Below are 15,812 nucleotides of genomic sequence, written 5' to 3' on the forward strand. Positions count from 1 at the left end.
TTCGGGTATCTATAAAGAGAGTCAGTTCCCTTCATTATGCTGGAGCGTAGGCTGCTCATTCCAATACAGACTGAAAAAGTGAGACTTTCCCTGCACTAAATATAAAGCCAAAACAAGACTACCCTACAATTTGACAATTGTCGTGTGTATTTACTAACACAAATTGTGTTTAAACCTAAAAGAAAAAGAAGAAAAAGATTGATTGGTTTCATTTAAAAGCAGTTAGCATTAAGCACCAGAGTATTAATAGGCACTCTGCTTATTTAACCTGTCACACCTTTACAGTGAACAGTGCCATGAATTAAAAGGATAATCTGTATGGTATCAGCTGAGGTTTATAAATCACTTTAATCACAATTTTACAGTGCATTTGTATATGCAAAAGCAACAAGGACTCCAGTTTCACCAATTTACATTTTACCCCATTGGAATTTTACCTGCCTGGGGCTTACAGAGCCTCTGAAATTTCTAAGCAGCCAGTGGAAAGTGGGAAGGATCTCAGGATACCACAGGGTGTGATCCAATCTGCTTAAATCACCTGCTTCCACCCTCACTCTGACTACAGGCATAGTAGGAAATGTTAGAAGTCTCCTTCCATTTGTGATATTGTGCAACTAGCCATCATCTGATGATGGAGCAAATGCTCTAATAGACTTCAGCTTCCTACACAGCCATTACGAGTTAGCCGAAGCATTGGCTATAGTAAGTTTTAAGGCTTCTCTGGTAACCGATGTGGCATTCAAGTGTCTGCTCACTGAAACGAAGGTGACAATGCATGTTTTAGGTGGGAGAGTGGTGCTTATCCTTCCAGAATTGATATTTCTGAACATGCACCAATGAGTGAAATGAAGAGCCTGTGAAGCTCTTCAGCTAAATACAAAGATATCTCAGTAATTTAAGAACCTACAGAACTAGGTAACCCAGGAAAGCTGGATGACTGCCTTGCTGCTGAAGATATTAAATGGGTTTTAGGTGTCCAAAGTCAAAACCAGAATGGACTTAAGAGGATTGTAATCTCCCCAAAGATGTTACACTATTGTCCCATGTATGAAGTGAGGCAAACTGGGGATTATGATAGCAATTGGAACTGCTATTCAAAAAACCAGTTATCAAGCAGTGATTCCTAGGACACACTTTTATATAAGTCTGCTGCTACCCCATACCCAGATAGATCCTTTCCCCATACCCAGATAGTCTTTTAACGCTACACATGTAAATTAATGGAATTACATAAACAAAAAGTAAATCCAGACCAGACATGAACAAACAAAAATTCAATCAAGTCAGTGAAACTACAGGCATTTGGTTTCAAAATGAATTTACTTCTCTGTTAGCACTACCAGAGAAGCAGGAAAGAGAGAGAGTCGAACAGAACCGGACTTAGTTTAAACATAAATAGTAACGGTAACTTAATTTTATTTGCATGATCCTCTTCAACGTTCTGGGTATTCCACAGACAAACTTTTATGATTTAGATTTCTAGCAAAACTGCATGTCAAGAACTGTAATAAATATAATTATGAATTAAGAATATGTGCTTTACCTCTTATATTTAGCACCTAAGTGTAAAAACATTTACAATCCCCTTTCCAACCAATAAGAAACATTGCAGTAGATATTTCAGAACTGGAATGAAAAATAAACCAAATATAAGTCCTATACCCAAAATCTCAGAGTTCACATTTAACTGGCTTTTGGAAACACTTTTTGAAATCTTTACTATGTTTCCCCAGTGCCTCTCCAGCTGTTAATATTAACATCTACAGATCAGTAAAGCTCTACAGCTTTGCTAATAGCCATCTGAAACTCTTGAGAGTAGACCTTATGCAAGTCATCTCCAAGGCACATTTACTGAAATAAATGCTTTTCAGCATAGTAGGGGCTGTGAAGTCAAGCTGTTAGAAACTTTCTCTTTTGCAAACTCTTTCAAAAGGTAAAATCATCTTGTGTACTCTAATGAACAGCCTTAGACTGAATCCTATGAACATGCTGGTAGGGGGGAGATTGAGAGAAATATATTCTTTAAAGGAGGAAGTCTTTAATTATTAAATATTTTCCTTTCTCATTTATTTGATGCTGGAATTGCAAATTCTACTCAACCATTATCCCTCCAGTCAGGTTCCAGTAAGTTTCCTGAAAGGTGGCTCTTTAGACAGCAATATCTTCTTTTGCTTCAGGAGGTATTTACTTGAAACATCTTGGTGAAATTCTTTTTTCAATAACAAAGGGGAAAAGTGAGGTTGCCCTGGATGATTTTTGTATAAGTATTCATATAAGTCTAGGGATTATGCCACACACCAAAAGCATTCTACTCCCTTGAGGAAGATCTACACTATAACATCAAGACTGAAAAATTCCAAAGCTCATCATGGACACTCAATGTCAACTGCACATCTATAAAAATACATGTCTATCTATTTGACAAAAAATATATTAATATAATGCAAACAATACAACAAAAATCTTGTAAACAAATGTAGACACTGACATTTTTTGACAAATCCTTACAATTATATTATATATATCTGCATAGGTATGTATGGATATATGTATATCTATAAGGATTTCTCAAAAAGGGGTATATAAATATATACACATATATATTGCAATTTCTTATGATTGTACCATGCTATAAATCTCATGTTTACTCTTTTCCTTTAGGCATTTCCTTATTGCAACTGATTATATAAACACATCATTTGAAAAAGGAAGTGTCTCGTGATTGCTAGAGACAACAGAGAAAAATCTGAAAAACACTGGCACACTAAAAGCACAAAACAAAGGCAAAACAAAGACACTTTATGTATAGGTTATTTTTTTTTTAAATAATGTTCCTTCTACTAGAATATGGCAGAATTACTAAGATAGTGGCATAAGAGAGATTGCAGATAAAGTCAACAGAATAATTGCAATTACTTTGAAATTAATTTATGATACTGCATTTCAAAATACACTGAGGTGAGGAACCAAAATCTATGCTCCCTCCTTCCCTACAGCTTCTCTGACTGCGGGACTAGAGATTCATGTGTCCACTTGGGTTTCTCCCACCCAGGTCCTCTTCTGTATTGGCTTTTCATGGCAAGGTTTTGGCAGTGGGGGGGCTACAGGGGTGGCTTCTGTGAGAAGCTGCTAGAAGCTTCCCCCATGTCCAACAGAGCCAATGCCAGCCGGCTCCAAGATGGACCCACCGCTGACCAGGGCCGAGTCCATCAGCGACAGTGGTAGCGCCTCTGTGATAACATACTTAAGGGGAAAAAAAACTGCGCGGCACCAATTGGAAGAGAGGAATGAGAATATCTGAGGGACAACTCTGCAGACACCAAGGTCAGTGAAGAAGGAGGGGAGGAGGTGCTCCAGGCACCGGAGAAGAGATTCCCCTGCAGCCCGTGGTGAAGACCATGGTGAGGCAGGCTGTCCCCCTGCAGCCCATGGAGGTTAACGGTGGAGCAGATATCCACCCTGCAGCTTGTGGAAGACCCCACACCAGAGCAGGTGGATGTGCCTGAAGGAGGCTGTGACCCCATGGGAAGCCCATGTTGGAGCAGGCTCCTGGCAGGACCTGTGGATCCATGGAGAGAGGAGCCCACGCTGGAGCAGGTTTGCTGGCAGGACTTGTGACCCTGCGGGGGACCCATGCTGGAGCAGTCTGTTCCTGCAGGACTGCACCCCATGGGAGGGACCCATGCTGGAGCACTTTGTGAAGAACTGCAGCCTGTGGGAAGGACCCACGCTGGAGAAGTTCATGGAGGACTGTCTCCCACGGGAGGGACCCCATGCTGGAGCAGGGGAAGAGCGAGAGGAGTCCTCCCCCTGAGGAGGAAGGAGCAGCAGAGACAACGTGTGATGAGCTGACCACAACCCCCATTCCCATCCCCCTGCACTGCTGGACGGAGGAGGTAGAGAACTTGGGAGTGAAGTTGAGCCCGGGAAGAAGGGAGGGGTGGGGGGAAGGTGTTTTAAGATTTGTTTTTTATTTTCTCACTACCCTACTCTGATTTGATTGGTAATAAATTAAATTAATTTTCCCCAAGTCAAGTCTGTTTTGCCCGTGACATTAATTGGTGAATGATCTCTCCCTGTCCTTATCTCGACCCACGAGCCTTTCATCATATTTTCTCTCCTCTGTCCAGCTGAGGAGGGGAGTGACAGTGGCTTTGGTGGGCACCTGGCGTCCAGCCAGGGTCAACCCACCACTCCTTCACCAGAAACACAGGGGACCCTCCTGTTCCTGCAGATAGCTTGTATCTGCCCTTTGGGTGCTCTTGAGGAGCAATTGCCATGTAGATTCACATCTCGCCAGGCAGAGGAAGGAAGGGAACCTGTCTCCTGATGTCCATGGAATTTTCAAGCCAGCAGGATGTAGTGAAAAGAATTAGTATCACTAATACCTTATGTGGAGCTTAACACTACAACTGTGTGTTTTGTTCCGACAAATGTTCCGACAAGGTTTAATTTTGAAAGAGTGCCTGAAAGATGACTAATTCTTTAAATTAGGAATATATTTTAGATACGAAATAGGCTCCAAGCTGCTCCACGCTATCCAGACCGAGAAATTCTTAGCAAACTCTAAAGCAGAATTTTAAGCATTTGTGAGACTTCCAGGTTAAGAACTGGGGTATCTGTGAAGTCAGGCAACTCTTTTCCAGTATTTTCAGGACTTTGGTAACTTTGGACTTGGGTGTCTGTCTTCTACCTAAGTTGCACTGTTCAATCTGACTCCTGCTATTTAAAATTACAAAAGCCTTTGGAAAACTCACTGTTGAATAAGCCAAACCATAACAGTTGACTCTAAGTACAGTCTAATACTAAGAGATTTCACTCTGACATATTTGGAATTTAACCTTTATGGCACTCCCTAAAGACAGAAATGATTGGAAAAACAGGTACATGTCACTTAGATCCAGAAAAAAAAAATTCTAGTGCACTCAACCAGAGTTTTTTCCTGGATCTTTCAGCTTTCCTCAGAGGTGGTGGCAGTGGGAAGGGGCTGGCTGTTTGTTGGGGGACTGGTGCTGTTGGATAGGGCTGGGGTTCCCAAAACCCTCATCCAGACCTACAGCTACCAAGGACACACAGCCCCAAGATTAATTAGTGAGGCCTCTGCTTTTGGTGGGATAACTCATCATTTTGCTCCAGCAATTCTGAAGTTGATTTCAAAAATTTGTAAGTCAGTATGATCAGATCAAACGACATCATTTTATTTTCCTATGATTTCTCTGGGAAAAGATGTCATATAAAAATAAAAGGTGCCCCAAAAAAGGGGATATCTTGAAGTTCCTTAAAAAATATAGGTTTACTTCTGGGGTTTAGAGGATTTATGGAAGAATGGTAACATCACAGGGAAGTGGATGGTCTGGGCTTTCCTCCATGCCCTGCCAACTCCTGCGCCATGTGAGTAGAGCACCACACCACAGCTATATTTTCATACAATCCAGGCACTTAGTGCTCACACTAGGTTCTTGCTAGCCAGAATGTTTTTCTCTTGTTTTGAAAAGCAAATGGTCAGTATCTGGTCCTCTGCTTCATCAAACATAAACAAATGTGGTATATTATTCTTTTTTTGAAAATATTTTTATTTTCACAGACGCTGAAAAGAAAAAGTTGTATTGATTGCTCCTGGGGGTGATTGTTTATTGTAGCTATCTACAGCAATATTAACACTTGATTTTTTTTCCCTGTCAGATTTTAAAAAAATATATATATAGGAGGTATCAAATAAAATAAGGTCATGCCATTTTAAAATCTATTTTCTTCACATTTCCTTTCTTGACTTCATTTTTTATTCTCTTCAGTACCTTGTTATCTATATTGCATCTACCATTTGATATAGTTCTGAGGTCAAATTCTGTCTCATGTTTTATGTATGTCCAAGAGAGTACCATGAGGGAAACCGGAGTCCCATCCTAGTCCTGTCCCATATCACCCACAAAACTGGAACTTCACAGACAATTTTGGAATTCAGATACTAATAATATTTGGGAGTGGGGACTCAGAAGGGTGCCAGATATTTTGCATGATTTATATAGTCATGTATCTTGCTCATTTGTATTTAATCCATATGGTCTTCATCTTGGAGAGGGGAAGTGAATCTGCCTGGGAAGCTATATAAGGCCCATGTGAATGCAGGCAAAACACAACACGACCTTATAGGCATACATCCCTCTCCCCCCATCCTCCTAATATCTAATTTATGCACATTTTACATAACAGTAATAGCAGACAGAATATAACTTAGTGATTTCAAAAAAAAAAACCCCAAACAACACAACACTGTTTTGTTAGTTCATACTCTTTCTGCTCTAATCCCTGTTGAATTTTGTCAGCAGACATAAACCTAGCTGAACAAGGTTTGACCCAAAATGTGGAAATAATAGCCCCATAAGATGATAGATACATGGTTTAATCAATCATTGTAAACATGAAATTTCACCTTACTGCAATAACCATTTCCCCATATAATCCAACCTTTCACTAAGGCAGTAAAAAGCCTTTTTCCAGGTCTCAGGTGGTGGTGGCACTCCATGAAAAGCCTTAATTTGTGCACTGAACCACAAAATGGAGGTTCTGACCTCTTGTTACTTGCAATCCTACACTGAGTGTATAACATGGTTTGAACTGAGAATCTCATTGCAGCAATCCTCCTAGGTTCAGATTAGTTCAATACAACGGAAAGTTCATATATTGTGGCAGTCAGCTGTCAACACTCAATAACCAACTGCAAATTGACTGTGACTTTCTAGCAGTAAGAAATTAAATCTTTGAAACAAAAATCAGGAAGCCTGAGAATGTCATTATGATTCACAGGCAAATTTTTACTACAAACTAAACACTGTAACATGAAGAAATTAAATACAACGTACCTAACTATTAAATTTGTTTTCAGTTAATTGCAATGACTCATCTACCAAGATTAAATGATTTTTATTGCCAATTAATAAAGTAATGAATTGCTCTGTCAATTAACGGCAACCAGAATCAGGGGAAAACATTATCTAAAAATGTATAGTGAGTTAATAGTTTGAGCACGCTTAAATCTTGTAAGTAGGTTTCAATGCACCTAAAGTGACTCGTGAATTTACAGCAGGAACGACCAATTCATTCCCACATCGGGAATTCGCCTCCGTAAGCTCTTTGCTGGTTTGGATCTCAACTCCCAACAGAACTAAGGAGCTTGGGCTCTTAAGTGATGAAGAATTAGTTCTATAAAGGAATTTTAACACTGAACTCCCATTGTAGGCTCTTGAAGATCCTCAAAGCCCTTGATAAACAGATACCTGCCCTTGGTCTAGGTGTAGACCACTAAAACCCTGGGTAAAGGCATTAATTAGCAGGCTGTGAAGCGTGTCTGCCTGTCCCCCCCTCTCTTATGAATATTTATATAAAGGTTTTATGGTATGGGGAAAAACTTCAATAGGCTGGATTCAGAGTGTCTTCTGTGAATATTCTTTGGGCAAGTAATTAGGACGCTTTGTCCTAGAGCCATTTAGACACTTCTGCCATTGTGCTAGGGAGGAAGCCTGCCTTACACATAACATCGAGCAATGCAGAGCTATGAATAGGGGATGGCCTGGAAGTTTACATATAGACTGAGAAGTTCTCTCACTGCCTGTTTTCTTATAAATGATTCCAATTAAGTGTGCAGGCCCAAACAGACAAAATGAACAGGGTGCTAAAACTCACTTCTGTGAGTAGGCAAGGAGAGTTTAAACTGGAGAACATCTTGGGGAAAATAAAACTGCTGAGAGGAGAGGAACATACAGCTGACTCTATACCAAAACAAACTCTGAGCCCTAATAATATATATATTAATAAGCCTATACCACAGAGTCTAGCAAAGAAAAGCAAATTGAATTCCTAAGGGGTAGCAGGATGAAACAATCAGCACAATGTAACAAACCAGTAAGATTTAAATTACCATATGTAAAATGGCCAAATGGCCCAACAGGACAAAGCTTAGAGAAACAATGCAGGTGCAAATCTGAAAAGTAGCTCTTGAACACAAACCAGCAGAGGTCTTTCATGAGAAATTCATATAACATGCACAGCAGACAGGTCACATAGCAACAGCAGATGAGCCATTAAAGAGTGATGACTGCAATATAATTTGAATTGACATTCAAGGGACAGCAAGGGTGACAAATTAGTACACTAACACCAACCTCTAGCAAATAAAATGCACAAGTTTTTTTCAAAGACCCTCAAAATAAAAATATTTCCAGTTTTGATAGCAATGCCACTTTTTAGAAGTCTTCAAAATGTCTACTAATTTTCCAGAAATGGAAACAGTTGGTTAAATTAAAAGATTCAAGAGAAGATGCCAAAAAGTTGCAATGCACTAATGTTTCAGTTATTTCGCTTAGGTAGGACAATAGTTTCAAGGAAGTTCAGAGAGCTATAACAAGCAAGGTAAATATTTAACAACACCAAATGGTAATCAGCTTTGATAAATGTAGCAGCAAAAATAATTGAAAAAAAGGTATTGAGAAAAACTAAACTACTTTTACTTTGTTGGGTTTTCAAGTAATTGTATCAGCTGAAAGAAGAGACCAGGGCATCACTGGACAGCAAAATCAAGTTCTTCATTCAGTGTATAGCTGGAGTCCAAGCAGAAATTTTGAAATATGTCAGAAATGGTGAAGAAAGAACATTATTGCCCCTTAACACAAATCATTAGTGTGGCTTCATCTGGACAAATGCATTCTGTGCTGGTCTTGCCTTCTCAAAAACAATTAAGCACAATAACATGGGTGAGAGGGAACACTGTTGAAAGTGACCATGGAAAAGTTCCAAACAAAGGGAGATGGAAAAGGTTAAAAATGCTTATTTTGGGAAGAAAACAAATATAAAGAATAATGAATGTTGCCGAGATGAAAACTGGGAACTTTTGTTCTCCCTCTCTCTAGAAGAACAAGAACACCCAGGGGCATTAATGAGAAGGCTGAAAGTAAGAAAACCAGTGAAAGGATACACTTTTGTTCACATCTAGGCAATTATCACTGCAGGAAGCTGCTGAGGCTAACAGCTAAATGAAGATCAAAATAGCTATAAAGATATCACGAATATGTGGAGTTATCACAATACATTTAGAAAGGCACCTGGCATAGATGAGATATTTGAGAAAAGACTGGGGAAGTATCTCACTTCTGCCTACTGTGGGATTTCATGCCTGTTCTTCTGAAGCATCTGCACTGGCCTCTGTGAGACAATACTGAATTCAGATATGACCCAACATGGCTTTTCCTGCTATTTGCATACTACACATGAATGATCCATGGCATTTGAAACAGTGGTAGTACTTGTCCTAGATGAAATGCAGCTACTATTAAAACTTAAAATAAACATCACTTATTGTTCTGTAACAGACACTCTACTTGCATCCAGGTAAGCAACAAAGTTGACTTTGAGAAGTTGGCTGGAGCAAGTGATATGACTGACTCTTCCCTTTCTTAGATTCAAGGGAATGTGTCCCTAGATGCTTTTTAGCAATGCCTCCCTTAACAGTCTGAAATTCCATCAGGGACAGCAAAACATGACTGCAAATTGATATACCTAATAAATGCAGAAATCTCAGATCCATCAGTTGCAGATTCCTTACTGAACTGAGGATTATGTGACTCTTACTTTTATGTTGCAATATCCACCACGTTCAAAGAGCAAATGCTGGTTTTAGACAGTACTGGCTTTCAGTCCCCTTATAAGAGAACAGGATAGAGCAGATTCTGGCCTAAACAACACTACAGAGTACACCTTCTATAAATTTGTGGGCAATGGTATTTTCAAATGGCACAATTCTGTGATTCCTCACTGTACAGTTCATCCTCAAAACCCAATTCCTCTGCAAAGGCTTATTTAGGTGACTACTACTATTACTAATATTGCTTTTTCCTCTTGACAGTTTCTAGACATTCTGCTTTATCTAATTGTGTTTGACCTGGAGAACCAGAAGAATAGCCTGATCTGGCCATTGATCCATATGCCTCCTGTAAAGGCAAGAGATATTCCTAAACAGTAGACTTCTGTCTATTCTCTTACTTTGTGTTGCAACTTGTAAGAAAATCCTTGCTGCTGTTGTCTGCTCCCATGGAGAAAGACAATTTAAATGTCCAGTAAAAATGCCAGCCATTAGAGTACTTACCTAACTGTTCTTCCTCTGTCTTGATGAGATGATGTTGTTGCTTACACTGTGATCATCCATCAATGGTCTTTTTCTTTTATGCCTTGAGCAGTTACCATGTTTCTCATTATAGTTTTAATGTCCAAACATCTCCACTGATGAACACGCACAAGGCATAGTAGCGCTTATGAAAATAATTCTGGGAACTTACAGCTCTTAAATTGGATTAGGGGCAAGTACCAGCTGTTCTTGCTGCGTTAATTCAGAGCTCTGCATTGAAAGACCTGCCTCTTCCCACTGGAAAGCTGTTGGGTAATGTCATTTTCAAGGAAGGTCAGGAAATGTAGTTACAATGCTCTCTAATGCAGCTTCATGGAGCAATACAGCAAATCCATTTAGCTAACATTGGTATAAAATGTTCAAGTAGCACTAGACAGATACTGTAAAAAACTTACATGAATTACAGACACTGAACTTTTTATTTTCTTACATTAATTGTATCTGTTATTTTTAACCTTGTCATCCTCATCACCATCAAAAGCAAGCCATCCCTAATACAAGTCTACCATTAAACTGTGGAAATATCCTGTAGCAAATAAAGATATGGAGCAGAAGGATCTCTTACTTTCACTAGCTGAAACAGATGAAGCTGAAACAGGTATTATTTAACCTTGCAAACTAAATCTCTGCTGAATAGCCAAATAAACACAGGTTGCCTAATGCTACTCTTCCTTGTACTGTAATTTAATTTAAGTGCAGGAGAAAAACCCAAATGAGGCTGTTACATATGATTTCTTCTGGTAAAGGTAAAGGGGAATATAGTCTCAATCACCTTCTTCTTACCAGCACAGCTGTACCAGCAGAACCATTTATGTCCGAGGAAATGCAAAATGGGGTGGGGGACTAGACCTGAATTCTTGTTATGTCCTATGAAGGTTGATATAAGACTCTGAATCACCATGTTTGCTCAAGCCCCTCTGTGTCCTGCCTCTCAGGTGTGTTGGCCACCCTGCTCAGGCAGGACTCCCACCGCCCTGGGAAGGCAGTGAGGGCTGGTGCTGCTGAACTCCCAGTCCTACGGAAGCACCGCATGAATTCACTCAGCTCCCAGTGGCAGAAGGCAGGTAATGAGCCAGGACAACTATGGCATTTTCATGCTTCTAGTTGCCCAAGTAGAGGCTGTAAATAACTGCAGGATTTTTTTTTTCTTTATTTCAGGGGTGTATCCATTCTTCAGCCAACTGTTAAATTTTTATGCCCCTTTACAGATAAATGATGTATTTTGACTGTAGCAGGTGACCAGCATTAAGCTCTTTCAAAGAGAAACCTTTAAAAAACGATGTCCAGCTCTGATTAAGTTGACTATCTGAATTCAAAGCATGTCTTGACTGCTTTCCATGAAAACAACTGATCCTTTTCATGGGTTAATGCCATTGTAACTTCCTCCTCACATTGAACCGATTACCATGGACACAAATTCAGACTCCTTCCATTCACACAAGGTCCCTAGAAATTTACATAAGTCTGCAGAGAAAACAGGCAGCCAAGCTTTCACTGGCATGAATATTGTGATGAAACTTTCAAACAATACATACATTTGTCTCCTAAAATACAGTTTACAGTAAAAACCTGCAAATCAGTTAAAGAGTAAGGAAAAAAATATTTTAGGTAACTGTTTAAAATGGTCTTTTAAAAAAAAATAATCACTATCCAACTACCTTAGGCTAATTTGCTGCAAAATCAAAACAGTTTGGCTGTTGTACATGGCCCATGTACAACAAAAATGCTACTCTGCTATGCCATAATATTGACCTTTTTTATGTCAAAAAAAATTACTCTGCAAGTCACAGCAGTGCATCTGTCACACATAAAACAAAATGAAGATATAATATCTTCACTTGACCAATAAGGTGTCCTCAATGCAGTTTGGCTTTGCTGACCTTTTCAAAAATGACAGGCATTTTTGCCATAACCAGACTCTTGTGAACATAAGAAGGGTACTTCTACTCCCCTCAGACCCATTCTTATAAATTTTGTTTCAAAAATTTCACTGAAATCAGTTTTGGTCCATAACACATCACTGTGATTTTGCATTCAAGGACTTTGAACGAGGAGAGGCCAGCACAGGGTCTTTCAGATATTGGATTTATTCCAACTATGTTTATATATCATTATTAGGAATTAATTTTAAAAAAGATCTTGGGAGATTCCAGTCTTCCAACTTCAAATGCTCCTACCGGATATTCTGCAACTAAATGACATGAATTCTTTTAAAAAAGTTTCCCTGAAAAGCAGCAATACACCTGCTGTTAGAAAATGCCTCGAGGAAAAAATGAGATCTTTCTGAGGAATCTGGATCAGTCCTGTTAGGCTAACCTTTTGGTGAATGGTACGTTACAGGATGAAGAAAGGCCAGTATCTTACTTGAACAGTCTCTTACTCCAAAGGCACTGAGGGATGCACAGCCTGTCCCAAATGCTTCAGCTTACATTTCTGAGCTTATTGCCATCTAATCTTTAGTCTTCCACCCCTCTCAGCTCATTTAGGGCTAACCGACGTTGTGCCTTCCCTCCCCAAAACCCTCCCACTGCTGGCTTTCAAGCCTTTCTCAGCAGCTTCTGCACCTGCAAAACCCTTCCTGTGACTCTGTTGTGTACATGCTGAAGGAATTTCCAATAATGAAATATATATTTGGTTTTTTTCTAACCGAAACACATTGAGGTTTTAAGTTGAACAACATTTTCATAGTAAAGCCCTTTCCATCTAACAAAACTCATCGTTTTTAATGAAAGGAATTCTATTTTTTTCTTTATCTGGAGCCTATTTTTACAGCCCATAAAGATAATTACAAATTGAACAGATTTCTCTTTTATATTTAAGGATGGAAATTTTACAGAGTTCAGAGTTAATTGCTAGTTTCTCTGACAAGCTGTGAATTATTTTTAAGTCAGACTACCATGTAACAATTCTAATTACAAAGCTCCTTCTCGTCTCCCTTACGCACCCAAGCCTCTCCGCGAGAAACTGTAGCTCCATTAAAAGAACAGGAAGTTTTGCCACTGATTTTGCTGAGACCATTAAACTCAGGTGTGATCTGAGAGTACAAAATACTCATGATGTTATCTAAAATGCCCTTAATTGAAACAGCTTGAACTGGAAGAAACTTTTCCCTTACCCTATTCTCCTTTAAAGCAAAGTACCCCTTATGCTTTAAATTATCTGCTCATCCCAATACAGGGTTTAACAATTACTTCCAAACAATAAAATACATTTCTTAGTAAAAGAAAATAGAGAATTTAGTAAGAGGCATTGGTTATTCTGAGTAAATTATTCAACCATTTATTGTGTGTGTGAGAGAATTCTAGTAAGTAAAAATCCTTAAGCTGACATCAATAATCATGCATGCATATATGTAATGACCTCCGTCTGGGACTTCAAAGCTAATCTTGAGGCTGTACCTTAAATTCTGCTGTTACAATGAATCTGGGAAGAAATCAAGCAACCTGACACTCATCTGAAAAAGACACGAATCCTGAGTTTCTAAGTGATCTTTGTCCAAGGGCATGCACAGAATAGATGATAGTTGGGAGAAGAAACTGAAAAAAACTTTCTTCAGTCCATAAATACCTACCACTAACAACGAATATATTTCATATATCCACATAGCTTTCTGCAATTCAGCATCCAATACTTCACGCAATATTGGCTGGTACCCCATATCATTAACTTGTTACTTCAGTTTTACCATCAGTTTCAAGGGACTTTCACCAAAACAAGTCTCTCCATAAAAACGGAAAAGCTTTGCTGTGAAAAAGCAACATATAAATTATATACTGTTTCATTTGTGGGAAATGCAAATTTTCCAAGTTACAAGTGTTGATTATTTGAAGTTATATGTATTTTATGATGATGAGTACTGCCTCTTTCCAAACCACATGTTTCTGCACAAGTATACCAAATCAAAATAAGAGAAGAAAATGAGAAATTAAACTTTTTTTTTCACTCTAAGAGAATGACACATGGGAGTAAGCAGGAAGTAAGTGCTCTCTTTGGAGAAGGAGTAAAGCACACCTCTTGTTGGTGTGCTGGGTACGATCTGTGCGAATGCTGCCTTTTGAAAGTTCTCATGAGGCATGTATTACACATAATTGAATTCAACAAGAAATAGATAACTGTATCAAAGTCTACATTAGAAAAGAAAAGTTCTAATCTTCATCCCAAAGGGGAAAGATACTTGGTCCTTGAATGGTTAGAATATACGGATCAGCATTAACTCTCCCTTCTCTTGTAGTCTGAGGCACAATAGAGGAAAGGACCCATGGCAGCATGTATCTCCTAGGCATCTTACAGTTGAGGTTAGAAAGAAAAAAATAATAAAGGTCTAGCCTACTGTAAATTCCAAGTTTCACATAAATGTTCCTTGGCTTTCCTTAGGAAAGTGTAGCAATATGAAGTTCTCAGAGGACCATGGCTTTTCATAAATACCTGAACCCATTAACTTTTGAGGTCGATGTGTAGAGGACCACAGAGTGTGTATCTGGCCATTTTTATTTCTTCATTGGTAAAACTTACTCCTGGGCTGAAGATCAAAATGAAGTCATCACACCTGTCCAAAACAGGACATAAATGTTTCATCTCTCTTTCCAGAAGAAAGGGAATTAAATCTATAGAGTGTGTGTGGAGCTTAAAGTACAAACGAAAACAGAGCTTTTGGAAAAAAGAAAAAAAAATCTTCTGGAATAAGTTCTTTGTTAATCCAGAATAGGACCCAAATCTTCACTCTCCTGTCTTCTAGTTTCCTTTCTTCCTTCTCTCCTACCTTTCATTCCTAATTTTTCCTTTTCCTTTTGCTTTATTTTACAGCTTGCTAACTTTAAGTTGTCCATTTAACGTTCCTGCCAGCCATCATTCCACGTGCACTTCTTTCCAAATTTCTAATGTTTCAATTGCTCCACTTAATCTGTTTTCATACACCTTATCATGCAAAGGCCAACCCGGTGGGCAGGGCCCATAACTTCATCTGCTGCCGGGGCAGGCTCATGTGTCACTGAAGAATCAATACAGGCAATGGCTGAAAGATGGTTGCAGTTGTCAAAGCAGTCAGATCCTTTTTCCCAGGGTCATCTTGGGAGCAGACCAAGAGTTTTTAATGGCCAATTAATTGCTCTGGCCTGCTCTTAGTGGTTATCTCTGCCCCAGAGCAGGCAGAAACCTATTTGTGTGCATGCATGGTGTCAGGCGAGCGCAATAAGCTCAGTGCGATAGGAGTAAGCTTCTCAGCCCTGGTAAAAATGACAGCTAAGGGCAGGCTGTTGCCATCAAATTAACTCCCCAGGGAAGGTAAGCTGCCAGCAATGGGCTGAATGATGGATTAATTGTTCTCTGAGGCTGCATATAACACACAGATCATGGCTTGAACATTCCCTTTTTCTTGTATCAAATTGAAGCTTCCCTCTTCACCTATACGTTTGTGCCTCAGCCCACATCTCAGATTTGATTTACCCATCATTATCTTCCTAGTCCCCAGGGTCTCATTTGGATTTCATAATTTACCTTTATCTTTATGGTTGTCTTTTCTCAGCATACTCCTCTTATACTTCTGATACATAGGCTGAGCCTTGTCATCATCAGCAAAGCAAACTCCTTCATATCTAAATCAGTTCTTTATTAATTGTCACACACTTACTTTCTCAAGGCT

Source organism: Ciconia boyciana, chromosome 1 (assembly GCF_034638445.1).
Source record: "Ciconia boyciana chromosome 1, ASM3463844v1, whole genome shotgun sequence".
Lineage (NCBI taxonomy): Eukaryota > Metazoa > Chordata > Aves > Ciconiiformes > Ciconiidae > Ciconia > Ciconia boyciana.